Below are 19821 nucleotides of genomic sequence, written 5' to 3' on the forward strand. Positions count from 1 at the left end.
AGGCTCTACGGGATACAGAATATAACAAGAGTGAGTGAAGTTAACAGGTGAGCATCTTACACTGATTGTCAGTTTGCAGCAGATATAAATTAAACTGAAATGTTTTTTTTTCAAAAAGCTTTATTGAAGTATTCCATTACAATATTAACAAAGCTGTAAAAATGTACAATGAGTATACATGAGATTCCTTTTCAACAATCTTGCTTGTACACAAACTATTAAGACATAAACAAATGTAATACAAGGCTTAAAAGAGCGTTATAAATACTTTGTCTTATGATTTTATCATCCTAGAGGGAATCCTCCAGAAGTGGGCATTCTTATATATAAACATTTTCATTTTAAATTAGTTTTATTGCTTCTTAGTCTACAGCTGGTATAGTATATTATGAAGAGTAGGGAAGATATATGGGAAAGGAAGGGCAAGGGAAGAAGAAAGGGGATAAGAAGAGAGAGGGGGGGAAAAAAATAAATTATATTGTGCCATGCCACAGAGCCAGTATCAGTTCATGCATTGCCAAGTTATGGGTTTTCAAATAGTGGTACCTCTCTAACAACAAAGTTTCCGCCATTTGGGAATACCATTCTTCGATGGTGGGGGGGGGCTATGAGATTTCCACTTCCTTGGGATTACCTTCTTTGCACAGGTGATCATTATTAATAAAAGTGCCAAGTGTGCTATACTTTGTGTTTTGGGTAAGTCTAGAAATAATAAAATCTTTGGTGAATTTGGAATATCAATTTTTAAAGTGTCTTTCATCTTTTTCAAAACCCCTGTCCAGTAGGATGACATTATTATATAGAGTTACAAAAACATAATTCGTCCATTTCCATTGACAGAGAGTGCACATGTATGTGTAGAATAAACAGTTGGCATGTTACAAGATAATCAATACAGTAAGTTTACAAGCTTAGGAAAAACATGTCAGTAATAATTTCGTTGAGGAAAATAGTAAATAACTAGATAGGTAAGTACTTGCTGAAAATCTCTTCCTGCGTGGTAATATATAATCACTTATGGAAATACTCATCATATAGCTGTTGGTCAATGAATGAGAGAATCAATGGACTATTCTTACTGAAATCTCTTTTTTGGTGGAGTAAAAGTTTAGATTGAGATAGTAAATATAAAAGAAAAATTAGGGGGGAGATCAGCGGGCAAGAGCCGCTCGATATTTAAGATGGAGGGGGGGGCGTGGCCAAGGGATTTAAAAAACTAAAAATTGTTATGGCAAGTATAATTGGGCTAATTAACAGGCATATATCTTTTAGGGCCTACATAAAACTAGAGAGACGTATAGGAAAAAAGGCTAGCGCACATCAGAGGGGTATTCCCAAACGAATTTACATTGTAGGGGGTGTATAGAACCATAAATTATTGTCTTTAGTATCAGCTATATACCATCTATACATAACAAGAGGAGTCATTGCCTGAAAAATGGTAACGTTAGATAATGCAAATGGATAAGCAGCCTAAGCATCTATTAATGTGAGAGAAGTTAGAGCATACATTCCCCAGTAAATAAAGTACTCAAGACCTCTGCAAATATACAAACAGGGGACTACGTACAGTTCATGTTCACTTTTATATTGAAGATAAGGTATGGGATAGCTAGATGTTTGACTTAGAATAGGAATCTGGTATACAGTAATATTCGGATTGTAATGATACTCTTATGTAGTAGTTTGTGAGAACACATTTTTCAATCACATCAACAGTTATGTTAGTATTCCTTCCAAAGTGTCAGGTACAATGATAATAAAGAGATTGTGTTTATATCTACTAGTAATATAAATAAACAAAATGTAAGAACAAGTAGGTAGACAGTTTAGATGGTAATTGTATCAGTATGACAGACTCTGAACCTCAGAAATATAACCCCTTGAACAACATAGGCATATAGATTACACTGAACAGTAACATAATTGAGCCCATCAAAGTAGATATATAAGAGCCCAAGATTATCTGAAAAACACACAGACCTTATAAGTTCAAACATCTCTGACCAGACAAGACATAGCAAACGAGACAGAATGAGGTTGCTCAGTCAGCCAAAAGGTTTATAGTCTAACTACCTGAAAAGGACATCAAAGTCAGCTGTAGAAGTTAAGAGGAGGTACAGATTATGTCAACCAGACTGATTAATTCCTTTAATAGTTTTAGGGCTAGTGGGGTTCACATGAGACTATATGCTGTTAATGATAGTATAGGCTATTATATAGTATAAAAGTCGTTATTTCTAACACCTTATACTGTCCAAAACATCTAAGCCGCCTAAAGGAGATGCAAAAGATATGTGAGAGGGCACTTACTGAGGGCCTCGTTATAATCTTTTAACAGGTATAGATTAGGGTACAAGGATAAAGGATATATATCTCCCAGTCTCAGTTAAAAAATAATAGAAAATGAGGTAGAGTTAGGAACAATGTAGAACAAAACAGTCTTAGTTAGGTTGTGAAATGGGAGCGAGGATAAAAAAAAATAAAAAAAAATCATCAACAGATCTGTGGGGTATCCACATTAAGTGCCATATTAGGTGGAGGGTTATGGTGATGGGAGTCTAGAGACCCTGATCTTGAATTGATATAAGTGGGAGCTGATGCCATACAGCCATTAGCACAAAAACACAATTCTGTCTGGGGCTTATGTGTGTCCAATCCAAGTATGGATTGAACTATGACCTAACTATAAGCTTATTTGCAGATAAAGTCAGGGAAAAAGGTGCTGAGGTAGTAGGTGTTAGGGTGGCGTTAGAGAAAGCCTAGTGCAGGACTGTTGCTGTAGGTGAGTTATAGGTGAATAAAGGAGCATATATAGGAATATAAAACTTAGCCTTATAAACATATGAGGTATGGCACTAGAGACAAGTAACATATCTATAAAGAACAATGCAGGTTTGAACAGTTATCTGCTCCATTACTCTCAGTTAAGCAAAGGAAAGGCCATATTTAAGGTCCTGCAAATCAAGCAAGTTATATAACAGAGAAACATACTAAACAAAAAGTCTTAAACTGGAATAGAATGAACCACAGGGTTGGGGTGGGCATATAGTCACCATGGATCTATCAAGGAGGTGGGCTATCATACCAGGGTATCAGTCCGGTAGTGTAAATAAGTTTAGCCCACTCCTGTCTTCCTAAACCCCCAGGTCTCAGCCGGAGTAGCGAGATAGTATCTTCTGGATCCAACATGTAGACTTTGCTGCTGATGCCGACTACAAACCTCCGTGCTGCAAGTCGGAATTATCAGGGTGCCTGCATGTCCGTAATTGCTACCAGACCACCAGTGAGCTTCAAGGAAGTCCCCATCACACTGAAAAAGGGTGTCAGCCAGATTTGTCAGCCGCTCGGCTACTGCCTTAATTAAAACAGGAGCAGTTATGGATAGTAGCGCTAAAGGTATTGCGCTAAACTGACTGTTGTGTATGAGCTGGGGCTCGTGCTGCGATCCGGTGGGGGTGCCAGGTGGGATCCCCAAAGTGGGCTGAATCACTGTAGCGTCTGTACGGATCTTCCTATGTGGGTATGCTGTTATGTTTCCTGGCCGTATAAGACCTGCCTCCATTATCAGACAGGTGCTGCAGTCCTTCAAGTCGTAGTCGTTCTTGAGAAGGAGTCTGGGATAGCCTGAATCGGCATAGGAGGCCTTTGTTGTCTGGGACTGCAAAATCTTCACCGGGTAAGTAGTGGGGAACTCCAACGCTGTCTGAGCCTCAGTTCTCGGCACTATAAGATCAGCTAGTTGACAGTCGCTTCGATCCTGGAGGGCAGTCCCAGAGGTAGAGCTAAAACAGTTAGGCTGTGAAATCTGATGTTGCAGTGCTTTAAGGCCCTCCGGCAATGTCTCCTGTAATGGGACTTCAGGCTCCGTGCAATCTGAGGTGCCGCTAACTGCTCCCGCCATTGCTGTTGCTAGGGTACCGGACAAGTCCAAAAAGTGATTGTCTAACTGACGGGTCAAATCTTGTAAAAGGACCTGCAGCATTCCCTGATCTTCCTCCATGTAAGCCATATTTATCTGCTGGCTGGTAGATCATCCAAGATCAGTAGTTATAGTCGGCACACCGGGAGAGGGTGTCGAGGATCGTGTGTGCTTAGGCCTTATCAGTCTGGATCAAGTTATAGAGACAACAATATTCGCAAAGCTAGGTAGTTTCTTGATCAGCCAACTTTCATATAGATAGCTTTGCCAAATATTATCAGATGTGCAGATCGATTTTCAGTAAAAGTAGAGTTATTTGAGGTCTCTAGCAGGAGAGCACGTAATTTGGGACCTCTCCCGGTGCTGCCTGGCCACGCCCCCCAAGGATGGAAATATTTTATTTAGCCTCTGTGGAGTGAGATACCATCTACTCATATATTTAATGTGCATTTCCTGTATAGTGGAAGAGACAGAAGATTTCTTAATTAATCTAAAAGCTCTAAGCCATGTCTCTAAGTTCGGGTTTATTCCTAACTCCTCAGCCCATCTTTTTGTGTATACTGGTAAAAAATCATCCCCCTGTAAGACAATCAATTTGTATAAGATAGAAATCGTTTGTCTTATGTCTTTGTCTGAGATACATATCTTTTCAAAAGTCGTGAGAGCTCTACCTAAGTCCTGTTTTCATTTGTGTTTTGTAAGAAAGTGCATTAGTTGGTGATAGTGTAACCAGGAGGTAAAAATCTGGGGTTTGGAGTTTTCTAAGACCGCTTGTGAAACCACCTTCCCGTTTTCCACCACCCCAACAATAGAGCCTTCCTTAATTTTGTAAGGAGCTAGTTTGTAGATACTTTTGTTGTTATAAGGGATCTCTGGGTTTTCTAAAATAGGCGTCAAGGGAGAATTTCTAGAGGAAATATGTGTGGAGGTAGCTACTATAGCATCCCATATGTTTAGTCTTTCCTCTACCAGGTGATATCTAGAGACCATGTTAGGGCGTTGTGATGTTGGAAGCCAAGCCAGGACGCCCATATTATTAATTTTAAAGATTTGTCTATCTAAGGCAATCCAAGCTTTGTTATCAGAGTTCTGAGCCCATTCCATTATTCTTTGTAAGCCTATTGCCCGTTTATATGAGTAAATATCCGGGAGGCCCAGACCTTCTCTATCCCTTGGGATATACATAGAGTGCCTAGAAATCCTGGGTTTTGAGTTAGCCCACACAAATTGTTCGATTAGGTGTTGTATTTGAGAAATATAACCCCTAGGGAGGGCAATGGGCAGAGTTTGAAGGAGATACAATATCCTTGGTAGAATATTCATTTTAATGACACTCACTCTGCCCAACCAAGATATCGGTCTGTTCCTCCACGAAGAGAGGTCAGCCATGATGTCATTCTTTAAGGGGATATAGTTATATCCAAACAAGTCTGAGGGGTTAGGTGTTAAATAAATGCCTAGATATTTAAGCTTATTAGTAGCCAGGGGGATCCGATAATTTTGTTGAAGTTGTTGTATTAGCCCTGGACTAGTATTGACGTTTAAGAGTTCGGACTTGTCCAGATTAAGAGAAAAGTTCGAAACTTTTCCATATTTCCATAGCTCTTTCAATAGTTCTGGGATCGACTCTGTGGCATTAAAGTGTAAAGGACATCGTCTGCATATAGTGCTTGTTTATGTTCTCTATCCCCCACGACCATTCCCCTGATCTTCTGGTTAAGCCTAACCTTATGGGCCAGAACTTCTATAGACAGGGCGAAAAGCAATGGGGACAGTGGACACCCCTGCCTAGTTCCGTTGTTTATGTTAAATGAATCTGATAAAGTCCCATTAATTTTAATTTTAGCATTTGGGTTGGAATAAAGCACTAAAACCCAATTCCCATATGTCTCTCCAATCCCCATTTTGTCCAGCACATGACGCAGAAAAGGCCAACCCACCCTGTCAAATGCCTTCTCCGCGTCGGTGGAGAAGAGCACTAAAGGACATCCAGAGACTTTCACATGATTAATTAGCTGGATTACTCTAATAGTATTATCCCTCGCTTCGCGGCCGGGAACAAAGCCAACCTGATCATTACTAATCAGATAGGGTAAATGTTTATTGAGCCTGTTTGCTAGCACTTTCGCCAGAATTTTCATGTCTGACTTAATGAGCGAAATGGGCCTGAAGTGGCCTGGTAAATCCCTGGTTTTCCCTGGCTTGGGCAATACCGTTATATGGGCCTCCAGCAGAACCCTCGATAAAGTAGGGTCATCCCGTAGGCCGTTAAACAAGTCCAACATGGGACCAGCTAAAGCCTCTTTAAACTTTTTGTAATATGGTGCCGAGAAGCCGTCCGGGCCCGGACTCTTACAACTTGGGCAGCTCTTAATAGCCTCATATAATTCCTCCAAGGATATCGGAGCGTCCATCGCCTTGGAGTCCTCCTCAGACAGGGAGGGGAGGTCTATTTCCCCTAGATAGGAATCTATCAAAAGATTCTGTTGTGTTATTATTGATTCTCGTGTAGCTGTCAATGTACTCTCCTGTATATTATATAGAGAATGATAATATTTCTGAAACTCCTTGGCTATTTGAGAACTACTGCGGAGCGTATGACCATCCCCTGACTTTATGGTATGTATATACGAACGGAGTTGTCTCTTTTTGAGTGTTCTCGCTAAGAGTTTGCCTGGCTTATTACCTCCCTCGTAATAATTTTGTTTTAGATAGAGGGCTTTCTTTTGATAAGACTCGTTTAGATGTTGCTGGAATTCTAATCTCGCTTTTTTAATCGATTTGTAGTGTCTGCACATGAGGGAATCTCTTTATGTTTGGTTTCTAGTGAGCTCAGTGTGGATAGGAGGTCTAAGTATTTGGTCTTGTATTGTCTGTTAAGAAACGCCTTGTGTTTAATTAGAGCCCCTCTAATCACAGTTTTATGGGCCTCCCAAATGATAGCTTTGGAAGAGGTGGGGTAGGTGTTAACCTCAAAGTATTCCCCAATCAGTTTCGGTATGTCTGCCAAAATCAGGGGGTTATTCAGAATAGTTTCGTCCATTCTCCATGTGCTCTCCTGGATAGGGGTTATCAGGCCAGAGTATCAAGCAGGATACCGGAGCATGGTCTGACCAAGAAATATGGCCTATATCGCATTGGTGTGTGATAGATAGACCACAGGAGTCTGTGTATATGTGGTCTATCCGGGAATAGCTGTTGTGTGGGATAGAATAGAACGAATAATCCCTAGAGGTGGGGTGAAATGTGCGCCACACATCATGAATCTCTAATTTGGATAGGGTGGTATTAACCTGTGTGATAATGGATGAGGGTGTGCAAGTTATCCCCCTTGAGGTGTCGATTACTGGGTCTGCTACTATATTAAAGTCGCCCGCCAAAAAAGTGGTTCCCCTGGAGTGTGCTAATAACTGGTCACGTACCTGGTTAAAAAAAGATACTTGACCCTGACTCGGGGCATAAACCGAGGCCATTGTGATATAGTGTCCGTAAAGAGTACCAACTAAGATAATATATCGGCCATCAGGGTCTTTTTCGATGTGCTGTGGGATAAGTGGTACTTATTTGTGAAGCACAACTCCCACCCCCCCCCTCTCTTTTTCTGTCCTGAGGCAAAATACACTTGGGGGAACTGTGTGTTATGCCATCTAGGTTCCCTACCCCTTTTAAAATGAGTTTCTTGTAAAGGAATTATTTGACTCTGTGTTTTGCTTAATTCTTTAAATGCAATAGAGCGTTTGCCTGGATGATTAAGGCCTTTAGCATTGATGGTGGTAAGCTTTAGAGAATGATCCCCAAACCTACTGGACTTGGGCTGCATGGTTTACCCAGGAAGATAAAAAAAAAAAAAAAAAAAAAGGAGAAAGAAGGAAGAGGGTAGCGGAAAAGAAAATGAGGAGTAGAAGGTTTATAACTATGGGTATAGGGTTAGGAGGAAGTAAAATGGAATATGTTGCTTTATAAAATGTTGATTTCTAAAAAGAAATATTCTAAGTGTCACCTAGGTTCGACAATTCACCTGGAGACACCTATTAATAGCAGGGTACAATACGTCTTGCAACTTCTAGAACAAAAAGGAATAAGTACTGAGATAGGGGAAAAGCCCCTCCACTGGCGTGAGTTATAATTAGAAAATAGGAGTAATCCTATGTGTGCTTGTAGCACTATCATAATTTGTTACTATCTAAGTTCGGAACCATAAGTATATTTAACAATATAACAATATAACAATATAACAATATAAACATTCTTCAATATTGTCTAGCGGGAATTTAAATTAGTGTGTTAAGGGCTTATATTCATATTTATAGATGAATATCTATTTATATCACACAGAGCCCCAATATATATCTTAGTTACCCCCTGACTCATTTCCCTTATTGAGGAATAACTGCATATAGACCCTAAGGGCAATATTCACAAAAAAAAAAAAAAAAAAAGTATGTGCTAACATCCTGAGAATTTAAACAGATGAACAAGTGAACAAACAGTGAAGACATGTTTGCATATCTCAAAACATTAACATCTCAAATCCTCTAACATTTCAAATATTTCAAATACATTATTTTACCCGACGGGAGTGGTGCGTGCACAACTTGCAGGTCTTCCAGGCCCTGTAAAAGGCTTCTCCTACCTGCTGTGTTTTGAAAATCACATTTAGACCAACAGATACAGACAATAAGCACCATATCAGAGACCCATAAAGGTGGAGTGCCTAAATAAGTCATCTCACAATAAAGAATATTTTGCATTCAGTTCATTCATTGTCCGCAAACAGCGGGAAAGTGTAGAAGCGCTGCTTAAATGCAGCATATGTGAGGTACTTAAGTGACTACTTGGTCCATGACGTATTCAGAATAAGTGGACAGAAAGGCCATATTGGGATCTATCCAACCAGATCTTCTGCATCCTGATTTCTGGGAGGACGGTTTACAACCGGCCTTGTTCCTGTTGCTGCATCACTGATAATAGGGACTTGCAATGATAGATTTTCAAAAAAGATCCGATGGTCCATCCCCGGTCTAAATATAACAGTTTTGTTATTATTAGAAGCTATAATGGAGACTGGGAAGCCCCATCTGTACAGGACTTTGTTGCTTCTGAGGACAGATGTGATGTCACTTAAGTCTCTGCGCTTTTGCAGGGTCATAGGCGATAAGTCTGTGAAGACTTGGATTTCCTCCCCAACATGTGTTATAGGGTGTTTTCGCAGTGCTCCTTGAAGAATTTCTTCTTTATCTTTAAAGCTAAGAAATCTGACGATAATGTCTCTTGGGGGGGCTTTGATTGGTGGTTTGGGCCTAAGTGCCCGATGCGCCCTTTCAATTGGGATCTCAGGTGACGATGGGGGGTCCTTTATAATTCTGAACAATGCTTGGAGGTATCTCTCAATATTTTGTGGGGTAATGGTCTCAGAGACCCCCCAAAATCGTAGGTTATTTCTGCGGCCTCTGTTGTCAATGTCCTCTAATTTGTCATTAAGGTATTGCAAATTATCAGAGTGGTGGAGGATATCCATTGATTGTTGGTGTAGGGAAGAAGCGTTGTCCTTGGCTGACTTTTCAATAGCTAGAACTCTCGTTTCCAGTGCCGAAAAGTCCTTTCTTAAGTCGCCAAACAGGCTCCTCATCTCTGTCATTACTCCCTGTATATCCGATTTAGAAGATAGATGTGATATGTCTTCTTTAGTAAGAAACTGTGATTGAGAAGTGTCAGCATTTGAGATAGATGGTGCACGAGTCTCTTGAGGGCTCGCCATATCTGCAGCTGGTGTGATCTTTTCAGAATCTACTGGTTTAAGATAATGGCTCATAGGTTTTGAGGTACCTATTTTGTCTGCTCTGTTTATTCTTTTATTAGGCATGCACTGAAGCAGTAATAACAGTTATGAGCTCAGGTGCACGCTGGTAGATTTGTTTTCTGCTCAATTTCTGCTTCTAGAATGTGGTTGTGGGTATAGTTAAATTCTGACCTGCCAGCCTGGGTGTTGTGCTGTGTCAGGTCTCTTAAGAATGGTTGAAAAAACAGTCTGTAGAGTTTAATACAGTGAGGTAGGCTCTGCTGCTCTGCCTCAATCTTAATGTGCTGTTTCTAATTTTATTGAGGATTCTGTGCATCTATATGATCTTAAATATTTTAACAGTCCATATAGTCCCACAATTATTTAAATTATGAGTTACCACCAAGCCCAGCGTTTTTCTTAATTTATTTTCCTATGCTTACCACTCTGCCGGTTCACACCTTGACAATGTACAACAGGGTTACAGTATGCGGTATCCACCCGGCCCTAAGCTTCTCCCCTTGTGCAGGGCCCTTTGCAGTTAGATCCGGCTCACTCCAGAGCTGTGCACAACAGCTCTACCTTAATCCGGTACCTCCGCTTGGTTGCGGTGTCTATGCGGCCTAAAGATCTTCTCTTCTGCACACAGCCTCGATGGGGGAGTCCGGAGCGCTTCTAAGACCACTGCCCGTCCGCGCCAGAGGCCCTTCAGAGGTATGTGTGATGGGGCTTGATATAGTCCTTGGCCGCTGTGAGCTCGCGGTGTCTGTGTGGATCGGGGTTTCTCTCCCCGCTTGTAGTAGCGATCGGTGAGTCTGGTGTGTATCCGGCACCGCTCTCGGGTGCTATAAAGGCCTCAGTCTCTCGGCGGTATATGGGCCCGAGTGTCATGCATGCACCAATGCTTGCCTGGAAGTCGCGCCAAGTGGTCCGTCAGCTTGCCGATTCAGCCTTCACCTTGATGTAATTGGGGGTCAATATAATACAAACAGCCTCCGGTTAGTTGCTATTAATGTAGGCAGTTGTAAAGTCCACGTGGGTTATCTTTCATGCAGATCCAGGCTGCTGCCTTTAAACACTGATATCTGCAGACGAGCTCTTTCTGCAAACTGCTTGTTCTTCTATAGGTATATATTGTTCCTATATAGATTCTAGAGTGCTTATAAACTATGTGATAAGTGCTATTTACATGCTTTTTGCCAGTTTAAGAAGCAGGAGCCCTTCTAGTGTGCGACCATCTTCCTGCGTGGTCAGGCTCCGCCTCAAACTGAAATGTTTTTATTACAATTTAATTTTAATTTGCTGCTAGTTTAGAAAGTATATTGTGATTTTTTAGCAAAACTTCACCTAATTTGCTAATGTAATACAAAAACTTTCAAATCATAATCAAAATTTGCCTTTGTAGAATCATGTGAGAGATTTCACAGTGCTGGAGAATCATTTAGATCATCTCATCAGAGTGGAGAGCTTTATGGGAAGTATCGCTAATCTCTCTAAGACTTCAAGGTTTCACCCTTTTTTCATAGAGGATTCAGAGAGTTCAACCCCTGTGAGGTCTGTGCTGTAATTTCTCTTCAAGCAGGAGAATGTTTGATCTTTAATGCTTCAAAGAGAACAATGGCAAATTAACATTTTACTACCTCTGTGTCCAATTCCCCATTTATAAACCTTCTTGCATACACAGTTTTTCTATAGCCAGCACACTGTCCCATTAACTAAATCTGTCTTAATTAAAAATTATTTAGTACATTTAGATCCTATCAGAGACTGACTCAGATATATGTTACAGCCATTAGAACACTTTAGCCTCATGCATGATTAAGCCTTTAAGGAACCATTAGACACAGTACAATTGTATAATCAACAAGTGCTTCAGAAAAGAAAATTCAATTGTGTTTTATCTGAATTTATAATAAGCAGTAGATTTTTTTGGACAAATTAAAAAAAAAAATCCATTTACCTGGCCCCCTGTGTCAGGGACAGCCATTAGTCAATTGCAAACTCATATACACTGTTATGTATTGGACATGCTCTGTAGGACCTGGTGCCACAGAAAATGTGGATATTAAAATACTGTGCACAATCTGATAATGAAAGTAAATTTGAAAATCTCTTAAAATTGAGTTCTCTATATGAGTCATGAAAGTTTCATTTTGACTGTAATGTCCCTAAATATGTCATTGCCTTTAGTATACTTAAAGCAGTTTTTCCCAACTAGAGTACAATTGAAATAATCAGCTGACAGATGAGCTGATTATTTCACCTGTGCTCTAGTTAAGATATAATTATTAACTGTCCAATTAGTAACTGTTCTGTTAAGGCCTGGGTTAAACACTCACTTAATGATATACTGTACTATAATATTTGTTTCACCTTAAAGGGACAGTCTAGGCCAAAATAAACTTTCATGATTCAGATAGAACATGTAATTTTAAACAATTTTCCAATTTACTTTTAGCACCAATTTTGCTTTGTTCTCTTGGTATTCTTAGTTGAAAGCTTAACCTAGGAGGTTCATATGCTAATTTCTTAGACCTTGAAGCCCACCTCTTTTCAGATTGCATTTTAACAGTTTTTCACCACTAGAGGGTGTTAGTTCACGTATTTCATATAGATAACACTGTGCTCGTGCACATGAAGTTATCTGGGAGCAGGCACTGATTGGCTAGACTGCAAGTCTGTCCAAAGAACTGAAAAAAGGGCAGTTTGCAGAGGCTTAGATACAAGATAATCACAGAGGTAAAAAATATATTATTATAATTGTGTTGGTTATGCAAAACTGGGTAATAAAGGGATTATCTATCTTTTAAAACAACAAAAATTCTGGTGTAGACTGTCCCTTTAATGGTTTCCGAATTACTTGCTATACCAACTGCAAAGTATTTAGTGTATGGGTAATTGTGCATTCATGTTTATTTTTGTATTAAAAATAACTGTCTTTCTCAATGAAAAATCATCACCTAGGACATGCCCATATCAATGGGCTGAGCCTGCAAATAAAGCAGTCCTGCTAATGTTATCTAAGTTAGGTATTGAAATGACAATTATGGCTAGGGGGTTGGATAAGCACAATCAGCTATTTCACATACAAAATCCCCCTTTTCCTCATACCCTTTGCTAATTAGGATCATGTGGCTGTTATTACCTTTAAAATGTATACCCTTAGCTTGTTACATCAAGCTTGCTTGTGAGATCAGTGCAGCATGTGTAGTTCTCAAGTGTATTAGTTCATAAGTGTAGGGAGTTATAACAAGGGGGTTAGACAATGGAGTGAACAGCACAGAAACAAGTGCATTTAAATCACCCTAAATAAACTTTCAAACATGTTACACTTTCTAATGTCTACAATAACCTTTTCCTCCCTTCTCCTTATAGTTTTTCCGTTCACAAACAGCACTCAGACAATTCATATTTCTCCTTCTCTTCTACCTTCCCCCCTCTACAATACACATGAACACTATTCCTATCTCACTTCCCTAAGCCAGCCATGCTTCACTGAGTCTGAACTTAAACACTCGCTTAAGACACATTCTCATCACCTTTAGCTCACCATATTTATTCTTCTTGCAGTTGGGGATGTCTCCCCTAACCCGGGTCCACCCTCTGCTTCCCTCAATTCCCTACCCCAAATGGCACCTCATACACCTTGCCCACGTAACCCTCTAAACCTCATTAACTGCACCTCTGTTAGTACACCCCAATTTTCTTGTGCCTTATGGAAATCACGCTCTGTATGCAATAAGCTTACATCTATTCACAACCTATTTATTTCACGTTCACTTAACCTGTTAGCCCTCACTGAAATGTGGCTTTCCTCTTCTAACACAACTGCTGTAGCCTCTCTGTCCTTAGGCAGCCTGCACTTCAGTCACACTCCCAGACCAGGAGACAAACAAGGAGGGGTTGTAGGCATTCTCATGTCTCCACACAGTACATTCATTTCACTGCATTCCTTCACCCCCTCTCTTTCCTTCTCATCTTTTGAAGTTCATGCTATCCGCCTCTTCTCCCCTGTAGCGTGTTGCAGTTATCTATCGGCCCCCTGGCCCAGCATCACAATTTCTGGACCACTTTGAAGTCTGGCTTCCACATTTTCTCTCTTGTAATGTCCCTTCTCTCATCTTAGGGGACTTCACATACCCGTTGATAATCCTAACATGCCTGCTGCCTTTAAACTTCTATCCTTTACAACCTCTTTTGGCCTGTCCCAGTGGACAACATCTCCAACCCACTGAGAAGGCAACTCCATAGACCTGTTCTTCACTAATCTCTGTGCTGTTTTCAACTTCCTTTACTTCCCCTTTCCTCTCACTGATCATCACCTTCTAACTTTTTCTCTTACTCTTGCTACTAAATTCTTGCAAGCCCCCCAAAAACTGCTACCTTGCAGGAATTTAAATGACTTGGATCTCACAGACTTTTCCACTCAACTGTATCCTCTGCTCTCCAACATTTCATCCCTCTCTTGCCCAAACCTTGTGGCTTTATTGTATAATATAGCACTTGACAAAGCTGCACCCTCCACTCTTCGACGTAAATCAATCACTCGACAGCAACCGTGGCACACCAAACACACCAAATATCTTCAGCGATGTTGCTGAACGGCAGTGGAGGAAATAACGCACCTGTGCTGATTTACAGCATTATAAATTCATCTTTAAGTCCTACAACTCTGCGCTCAGCCTGGCCAAACAAGTCTATTTCTCCTCCCTTGTATCATCTCACGCATCCAACCCCATAAAGCTGTTCTCAACCTTTAACTCCCTTCTACATCCGCCTACACCCCCGCCCACTACCAACCTCACTACTCAGACTGTTGCTGATCAATTCAAAAATAAAATTGACACCATTAGAAAAGATATCTGCACCTCACACCCCTCAAAACCAGCAATCCTACCCACCCCCTCTTTTCACAAAACGCTATGCTACTTCCCTCCTGTAACAGAGGAAGAAGTCTCTGTACTCCTATCATTGGCTCATCTCACAACCTACCCACTTGACCCTATTGCTTCACAACTTCTTCCCTCTCTTTCTGCTTCACTAACCCCTACCCTAACTCATCTCTTTAACCAATCTCTCACTGCTGGCACATTTCCTGATACCTTCAAGCATGCGTCAATCATACCAATCCTAAAAAAGCCCTCGCTTGACCCCTCCACCCCTTCTAACTATCGACCGGTCTCCTTACTTCCCTGTGCTTCAAAATTATTGGAACAACTGGTCTATAATCGGCTAACTCATTTTCTCACAACTAACTCCTTACTTGATCCACTGCAATCTGGTTTCTGCCCTAAACACTCAACAGAAACCGCTCTTGCTAAAGTAACAAATAACCTTTTATCAGCTAAAGCAAAAGGCCATTACTCCTTACTAATTCTTCTTGACCTGTCCACTGCCTTTGACACAGTCTACTATCCTCTCCTCCTAAAAATACTACATTCATTTGGCATCCGAGGCACAGCCTTCTCCTGGTTTGCCTCATATCTCTCAAAACGCTCATTTTCAGTTTCCTTTAACAACATAGCTTGTGATCCTATGCCTCTCTCAGTTAGAGTACCACAAGGCTTTGTCTTGGGTCCCTTGCTTTTCTCTCTCTATACATCCTCCCTTGGAAAACTTATAGCCTCCTTTGGATTCCAGTACTACTTATATGCTGATGATACCCAAATCTATGTTTCCTCTGCTGATATCTCTTCCTCTTTACTCAACCAGATTTCCAACTGCCTCCCTGCAATTTCCTCTTGGATGTCTTCACACTACCTCCAACTCAATCTGTCCAAAACTGAGCTGCTTCTTATTCCCCCTTCTTCAAGATATCAAACACCTGACATTTCTCTGATGGTTGGAGACTCTATTCTCAAGACATCACCCCAGGTCCGCTGTCTTGGGGTTACACTTGACTCAGAACTCACATTCAACCCACATATACAAGTGCTTACCAAATCCTGCTGTTCACACCTACGCAACATTTCCAGAATTCGTCCCTTTCTTACTCAAAAAACTACAAAAATACTTATTCATTCCCTCATTTTGTCACACATTGCTTATTGCAATCTACATCTAAATGACCTTCCAAAACACTGCCTCTCCTCCCTCCAATCTATTATAAATGCTTTTGCTAGACTCATCCAACTTAGTCGCCGATCTACATCAGCTGCTCCCCTCTGCCAGTCTCTACACTGGCTCCCCATACACTCCAGAATACAATTTAAAGTTTTAAAGGGTCACTGAACCCAATTTTTTTCTTTCGGGATTCAGATAGAGCATGACATTTAAGCAACTTTCTAATTTACTCCTATTATCAAATTTTCTTCATTCTCTTGGTATCTTTATTTGAAATGCAAGAATGTAAGTTTAGATGCCGGCCCATTTTTGGTGAACAACCTGGGTTGTTCTAGCTGATTGGTGGATAAATTCATCCACCAATAAAAAAAAGTGCTTTCCAGAGTTCTGAACCAAGAAAAACCTTAGATGCCTTCTTTTCCAAATAAAGATAGCAAGAGAATTGATAATAGGAGTAAATTAGAAAGTTGCTTAAAATTGCATGCTCTATCTGAATCACAAAAGAAGAAATTTGGGTTCAGTGTCCCTTTAACCCTAACTTACAAAGCACTCAACAGTCTAACTCCCAACTATATTTCCTCTCTCATCGTGAAATATTCCCCATCCCGTCCTCTTCGATCAACCTCTGACCTACGTCTCTTCACTTCTGTTATCTCTACGTCCCACTCCAGTCTCCAAGACTTTGCTTGTGCTGCTCCTGTTCTCTGGAGCTCTCTACCCCGCTCCATAAGACTGTCTCCAACCATGTATAGCTTCAGACGCTCCTTAAAAACCACCTATTCAGAGAGGCTAACCATCTCTCCTACATCTTTTATCCTAACCAAACTAATACATGGACTGCCTGACTCACTGCTGCAACTATAACCGATGTAAAAAGCTACCCCAACCTTATGTCTCTGCACCCTAAACCTGTAGACTGTGAGCTCTCTGGAGCAGGTCCCTCTTCCTCCTGTACTAGATGTGTTTAGTTTTTGTTATGTTTTGTAGTTTATCACAAATCCTTGTCATTGTACACCCTTATCATTGTACCCAGTACTACGGAATTTGGCGGCGCTATACAAATAAATGATAATAATACCCCACTGGAAGATTAATTGGTACTAACATCTTCTCTTTACATAGTTTTTCTACAGAGAAAATGTTTGTTACACATATTGTCAGTATAATTGGGGTACAAAAGGCAAAAGTAGCTATTTTAAAAAACAAATAAATGTAAACAAGCTGTTTGCAGACAATGGAATACACCCCAGCAGGTAAAAATGACTATTGGGAACAAATTAAGGGACATTTTAGTGCACAAAGTCCCTTTAAAGGGCAGTGTACTATAAACATTTCAACCTGTTAATGTGTTCCTAAAGGGATACTAAACCTAATTTTTTTTCTTTCATGATTCAGATAGAACATGCAATTTTAAGCAACTTAGCAAATTTACGCCTATTATTAATTTTTCTTCATTCTCTTTGTATCTTTATTTGAAAAGCAGGAATGTAAGCTTAGGAGCCAGGCCAATTTTGGTTTAGCACCCTGGGTAGCGCTTACTGATTGGTGGCTACATTTAGCTTCCAATAGCCCAATGCATTATCCCCCTAATCTACATAACCCCTACGCCACAAACCCCAACACAATAAACTCCTAACCTATTAATTCCTACAACCACCCAACCCAAACTAACCTACACTACCTAACACCTAACCCCCCACCTCTAATTGACACTCTTTAGGTTACAGAAAATAAAAAAACACTAAAATAACAACAGCAAAAAAGCTTACCAAATATTTTTTTACCAAAAATAAAAAAACAACATTTATTCATATTCTACTAAAGCCCCCTCATAAAAAAACACCCCCAAAAAAAACCCAACTTAAATTAATACTCAAATTTACTTTAGAAGGCCTTTTGTGGGGAATTGCCCTAAATCAATTTAGCTCTTTTGTTTAAAAAAAATACAACCAAATTCTACAATAAAAGTAACTCACAAGCCCCCCCCAAAAAAAGCCTATCTAAAAAAACTACTCTAAGAATTGCAATTATAAAGAGCTAACTGCCCTTTTAAGGGCAATGCCCATCCAAATGCCCTTTTCAGGGCAATGGGGAGCTTAGGTTTTTTTAGTTAGTTTTTTTTGGGGGGGGTTGGTTGTGTGGGTGGTGGGTTTTACTGTTGGGGGGTTGTTTGTATTTTTTTTCCAGGTAAAAGAGCTGGAGTAACTGCACAAGGTACAGACTTTCCTGTGTAGTTGCAGCCAATGCTATGTATTCAGCTTCACATGTAGATAAAGCTACTGTTGGCTGTTTCTTTGATTTACATGCAATCAGTGGACCATTCTTGGTTAGGCTTAAGCAGTATGCAGTCATACTTCTTCTATCATTCACATCAGAGGCCCAATCGGCATCACATTTTGAATCTAGTTTCTTTCTGTCATATTTGTATGCAAAACATTCTGACCCAAAAACTCTCATCTTAGAAAGGTTAGGTTTTTTGCCTGTCAAAAGACAATAAGGGGTTTGTGCTAAGGGGTTGATAAAGCACCTGTTTCGAATATGAGCGGCAGGCATTACTGCATATGTCCATAACTCTTTTGGTAATTTACTCTCGACTAACATACATCTTGTCATTTCAAATAGCGTTTTCCAATTCCTCTCAGCAGTCCCATTCTAATGGGGTGAGTAAGGTGTTGAGGTTCCATGTCTTATGCCTCGCTTACTTAGCAGTGTCTTAAAACTATTTGCCATGAACTCAGTACCATTGTCAGATCTTATACATTTTAAGACTCCATATGGGACTTTGTCAGCAATAAACCTTTCAGTGGCTAACACTGCATCACTCTTGTTTTTCATAAAATATACAAATACTGCACCAGAATAATCATCAGTAAATGATATTGTGTATCTGAAACCTTCTCTAGCTTGTGGTTCTATGGGACCTGCTAAATCAGTATGTACTAGTTCTAATGTACATGTGGCTCGGGTATCAGGTTCTCTGTTCCTACTCTGAACAAATTTTCCCTGAGAGCAAACCTTACAGTTTAGACTAGACTTTTCAATCTTACCTTTAATTGTCATTCCTTCTACCACATTTAGTAGTTTTGCAATATCATCATAATTACAGTGACCTTGGATTTCATGCCACATTTGAATATCATAACATCCATGACAAATGTCATCATTTTAAACAAAAGTATTCAGATAGTAAAGTCTACTGTATTTCTGGATTGTGAATTTGGTACCGTTCTTATGAATGAGTTCATTCCTGCCTTGCTGGAAGTTAACTGATGCTCCACTGTTTGTAGCTGTCTCTAAAGAGAAGATGACTTGAGGGTATGTAGGTATGTACAATGCATTCTTCAGTGTCATCATCATTTGGTTACCTTTGCTGTCAAGTAGACAAACCTCTGCATCTCCTCTTTTCAATGCCACGCCTGTTGTCTTTTTCCCATCTGTGAGCTCCATTGAATATTTCTCTGGTTTAAACGTTTTGTAATTTTGTCAAAGTTCTTAAACTTTCCGATGTCAGTAATTATATGGGATGTTGCTCCTGTATCAACCATTAGTCCTTTTGGTATTTTCCCATCTTGTTGGTTACCTTTAATTTTGAAAGCAAATACGTGTTTGTTGTCTGCGTCATATGTTGCTTGTCTGACATTGTCTCTCTTTTTGCTCCTGCAATTTGCATCTTTGTGTGTTGAGCTCTTGTAATATCTGCACCCCAGTGATTGACTTTTATTTGTATTGTTTGAACACTCTCTTGCCCTGTGTCCCTTTTTGCCACAATTGTAGCAAACAATCGGCTAGATTATGAGTTTTGCGTTATGAGTGAAAAAGCAGCGTTATGGGTTATAATGCTGCTTTTTCACTACTGCTGCTATTACGAGTCTTGTCAAAAAAGCTGTACTGCACACTTTTTTGGCCGTAACACAAATTAACTTATGCAATTTGCGTAAAGTCTTTTTTCAATGGGACTTCCATAGCGCCGATATTACAAGCTTTTTCTGGGAGGCCAAAAAGTGAGTGGTACAGCCTATCCAGCAAGATTCGTAACGCAATCTAAAGTCAGTAGTTA

Source organism: Bombina bombina, chromosome 4 (genome assembly GCF_027579735.1).
Source record: "Bombina bombina isolate aBomBom1 chromosome 4, aBomBom1.pri, whole genome shotgun sequence".
Taxonomy (NCBI): domain Eukaryota; kingdom Metazoa; phylum Chordata; class Amphibia; order Anura; family Bombinatoridae; genus Bombina; species Bombina bombina.